The following is a 4,951-nucleotide window of genomic DNA, read 5'->3' on the forward strand; positions in this document are numbered from 1 at the left end:
AAAAAAAAAAAAAAAAAAGAAAGAAAAGAAAAAATTGTTACATGTTAGTCCTCACCTGGAACAAAAAACTAATATTAAATGGAAGAACTATTGTTTATATCATAAATGCACACTCACACCTGACACAGCACATTTATATAGGAAATAAAATTTTGCAGTAACTTTTCAAGTTATTTCAGCCAGAATTGCTTTTGGATGCAAATAACAGAAATCGCAAATGCAGAGGCTTAACTAAAGAGGGATTAATGTTCTCACGTGACATACGTCCAGCCTGTGCTGTCACTGTTCTGCTACACTCTACCATCAGGGTCAAGATCCCACATGGTTATGTATCCAGTTCTGTAGCCCCACCGTTAACACTATAACGACACCATTAAGGCTGGGAAGGAGAAAAAGGGTCAGAATGTACCCACTACGTCCGGAAAATGAAAGCTTCCCCAGAGATCTCTCAGAAACTGGCAGTTCCATCTCTTTGACAAGATCTTGCCCTGTGGCCACACCTAGATGCCCAGGAGGCTCAAAGCAAACACGTCACAGAGTCCATCAGCAGCCCGAGTGCACCTGGCATTTTTGTAGGCAGGAGAAAAGGGTGAAGATATCCACCAAGATAATTTTGCATTTCTAGAAAGTCTTCATCTACTGTTTAGGAGGAATGATCAGAGCCTTCAATATTTATAAGCATAATAATGCCTCACATGTTTACTTACTTAAATTCTCTTGAAACATAACTTATTTCTGCAACCCAAGAGAAAATTCTGGGCTCCCCAAACTGTGATTGAAAGAGTCACACCCCTGTACTTGCTGCAATCCTGCTATCTCTTCTTTTGCGAAAGCATTTCTGTATCCGATTGAAAGTATTGATTTTAATTAACTACAACATACAGCCCCTCAATCAATAGAAAGGTACTGGGGGAAGAACAGAAGGTGTAAATCACTGTAATTTCTTCTGTTCAAAGGACTTTCTTCAACTTTAATTTAGTGGGTCTAGCACACATGGAAATTACTCAGGTTCAACTAATGTTTTCATAATTACACTAATAGCTAATAGCTACCCTTGACTGAATGCTATTATATCCTGCGTGTTTAATCAGACAGAACCTCATAGAATCCTCTAAGGTTTTTACTATTTTACTGTATTTTCCTCTTATTCACCTTTTAAAGAGGGGGAATACTGAGACTTGGGGATTTAAATAACCTTTCAACTTTCCGAACACTGTCAACACTAGAGCCAAGATTTGAATTCAGGTGTGATTCTTGGTGCAATTTTATCTGAGCCCTTAATCAACATGTTGAACATACAGGTGCTATTTTATACAGATTCTCTCTAGCGTTCATAACAACGTTTGTATTATCTCCTCTCCTCAGAAGTTATACCTGGATGTCAGAAAGAGTCAACAGTTGGCCTGTCTTAGCACAGGTGGCAGACTGGGGTTCTCCACCAAGATGTGTGTGGTCCCCAGGCCTCTGTGCCCTTCCAATGCACTGTGCAGCATCCAAAAGCATCATCAAGGCAAAAATGCAATGAAGCAGCTCTGCACGAAGGGGATCGAAGGCGTTTCTTACCCGACATAGGCAATATATTGTAGCCACAGAGCATGAACTCCAGAATCAGGCCATTGGGGTTCAAATCTGGGGTTTGAATGCTTCTTCTAAACTTACTCTGAGATTTATCACATCCTGATTCCATTGGCAAAACCTTAGCTTCCAAGTCCATAGGAGAGGGACAACAAAATCATCATGAGGTCATTGAAAGGATGACAAGAGAAAATATGTGGAAGGCACCCAACCTGGTAATACCTAGAATATAGAAAAGGGGAAGGGGCTCTATGACTGCCGTGAGTTACTTTAACTTCTATGAACCTCAGCTTCCCTTTCTGTAAAATGGAGATAATAATACAACCTACCTGTAATGAAAACGTAATGAGTCAATATGCATCGAGGGCTTATGTAATGAGTCAATATGCATCGAGGGTTTATAACTATTCTTCCAGATATCATGTGCTGTGAGGTAGCTGTCATTGTCCTCATGACATCTGTACGAGCAATTATATTTAGTTCTAAAGAACAGCCCAGAATAGAGCACCGGAAGAAAAGAATCCCAATTCCTTGCGTAGTACCACAAGAAAGATATTCAGAACATCCACAAAGTGCAAAGCAACGCTCTCTAAGGCTAGAAACTTGTTTTTCAAGAAGCATTTCAAACTGCAACAGAGGACACAGCCAAGGCTGGCTAATTACCTGTACTGCCGTATGCCATGGGGCCCAGGGCATCATGCCCGGCTGTTGTGTTCAGGGCTGGAGCCTGCAAAGTCAGCTGTAATTGACACCCACATGAAGGGGGTGGGGTATGGGGGTCAGCTTAGAGGCAGGGTGGGGCTTGGAGGACTCGGAAAATAAAGACACAAGAATGCTGAGTGTGTTGCAAAGACACACTCAGCCACATTGGGAAAGAAGGTTTGTTTTTCTTTTTTTTTTTTTTTTTTTTTCCCTAGGGAGGCTGGAAGAGGCAGTTTCCTCTTGGTATCTCCCTGGAGAGTCCCCTCAGCTCATGTGTTGCTTTCAGACCAGATAGGGAACCAGCTTTTCAAGATAATTCAAATAAGCCTCCGGTGCCTGCAATCCACCCTGACTATCGGATAAGACGACTTTCTTTTTCTATTTTTTTTTTTTTTTCTGAGACGGAGTCTTGCTCTGTTGCCCAGGTTGGAGTGCAGTGGCATGATCTCGGCTCACTGCAAGCTCTGCCTCCCGGGTTCACGCCATTCTCCTGCCTCAGCCTCCCAAGTAGCTGGGACTACAGGTGCCCGCCACCACGCTCGGCTAATTTTTGGTATCTTTAGTAGAGACGGGGTTTCACTGTGTTAGCCAGGATGGTCTCGATCTCCTGACCTCGTGATCCGCCCGTCTCGGCCTACCAGAGTGCTGGGATTACAGGCGTGAGCTACCGCGCCTGGGACTTTCTTTTTCTTTCTTTTCTTCAAAGACATGACCTTTATTCAGCATTCTTCCACCCACAATTTCAATTCATTTCAATCAGTATTCACCAAGTGCTAATATGCCTGGCACTGAGTTAGTGCCACAGCTAAAGAGATGACCAGCCAGGACCCTGCCATTGAGAAGCTTAGAATCCACAGGAATCCATCTGTCCTGAGTTAGGAACCATAGGCGTGTGTCAAACTATCAGAGGCCTTCGAACCAGAGTGACTCCATTTTGAGTGAGGGCTGGAAAATGAGGCTGGGACTTGCTGGGCTGCATTCTCAGGAAGTCAGGCACTTCTGGCCTCTGGATGTATATGGTTAAGGGAACAAGTAAATAATGTTTGCTAAACAGAACCAGACTTGGGAGTCTCCAGATATCCCGGTATCTGGAGAACAAAGGCATTCCTAACTTTGCTTTAAAGATCATAACATCAATTCTTGCAAAACACAGTAATTAAGAAAATTAATCCTGTATCACAAACCCTGTAGCAGAGCACATCTCCCCAAGATTTGTTTAATCATATATATGATAAAATATATGAGATGCATATAAAATATATATGATATATGATATGTATATTATATATATGTATATTATACATACACACACACACATATATATAAGCATTGTACCTAGGGTGGATGTGTTCTTCCTCTTACTTTTGGGAACGCCCTACTCTGTCTACGGAGTAGCTGTTCTTTCAGCACTTGACTTTCCTAATAAACTTGCTCTCACTTGGCATCGCGGACTCATCCCCAATTCTTTCTTGCGCGAGATCCAAAAAACCCTTCTTGGGGTCTAAATCGGGACCCCTTTCCTGTAACAAAACGAGTAGCCATAGATGTATAAAACATGCTTGCCTCCGGAAACTGGATTCTGAAAATAATATGTGCTTTACGTATTCAGGGCCAGGATTGAGTTTGTTGGAACAAGGATAGAGGAGAGAGTTAGGGTGTGGCCTCTAAAGTCAGAATGCCTGTGTTCAAATTCCTGCTGTCAGTACAGCTGAGTTTCTTAACTGCCCTGTGCCTCAGTTTCCCCATGTAATAATAATTACAGTTCTCACATAAGAACTCTTGAGGTAACTCCTGTAGAAATCATAGAAAAGCAAGCATTAGTCAATTAGTTTTTTTGTTATTTGTTTGTTTTTGGTTTTTTTCCTTTTTGAGATGGAGTCTCACTCTGTCGCCCAGGCTGAAGTGCAGTGGCAAGATGTTGGCGGCTCACTGTAACCTCCACCTCCTGGGTTCAAGCAATTCACTTCCCTCAGCCTCCCAAATAGCTGGGATTACAGGCGCCCACCAACATGCCTGGCTAATTTTGTATTTTTAGTAGAGATGGGGTTTCACCATGTTGGCCAGGATGATCTCAAACTCCTGACCTCAAGTGACCACCCACCTCAGCCTCCCAAAGGGCTGGGATCACAGGTGTGCACCACCACATCCAGCTGGTTTTATTTTTATTACTATTATTACCATTGCTATTATCTTTATTCACTCAGGAAGCTCCTAATTACCCACAAAGTACACTTTAGGGGTCATAGGAGTAGAAAACTTTCAACCTAGGAGCATATGCGCAGTGCTAATCATAAACTGATGTTACAAGGGAAGAGATTATGAAGTTGGGCTGAAATTCTGATCATGTGGCTCAGTCTTTTCATCTATCAAGTGGGAAACCCACACCTGATCAATCTTCTCCCAGGTGCTATCAACATATGGGCATTTGCAGCTGGGTGCAGCGGCTCACGCCTGTAATCCTGGCACTTTGGGAGGCCAAGGCAGGCAGATCACTTGAGGTCAGGAGTTCGAGACCAGCCTGGCAAGATGGTGAAACCCAGTCTCCACTAAAAAAAATACAAAAATTAGCTGGGCGTGGTGGTGCATGCCTGTGATCCCAGTTGCTTGGGAGGCTGAGGCAGCAGAATCGCTTGAACCCAGGAGGCGGAGGTTGCAGTGAGCTGAGATTGTGCCA

The 4,951-nt window shown here is 43.2% G+C and overlaps 1 protein-coding gene across 2 annotated transcripts in view; it reads right to left on the minus strand.

Annotated features, from left to right (window-relative positions):
• RBFOX1 (RNA binding protein, fox-1 homolog (C. elegans) 1) overlaps positions 1-4,951 on the minus strand; it is a 1,371,131-nt gene that overhangs the window by 809,726 nt on the left and 556,454 nt on the right. The window lies entirely within an intron of this gene.

Source organism: Mandrillus leucophaeus, unplaced genomic scaffold (assembly GCF_000951045.1).
Source record: "Mandrillus leucophaeus isolate KB7577 unplaced genomic scaffold, Mleu.le_1.0 Scaffold609, whole genome shotgun sequence".
Lineage (NCBI taxonomy): Eukaryota > Metazoa > Chordata > Mammalia > Primates > Cercopithecidae > Mandrillus > Mandrillus leucophaeus.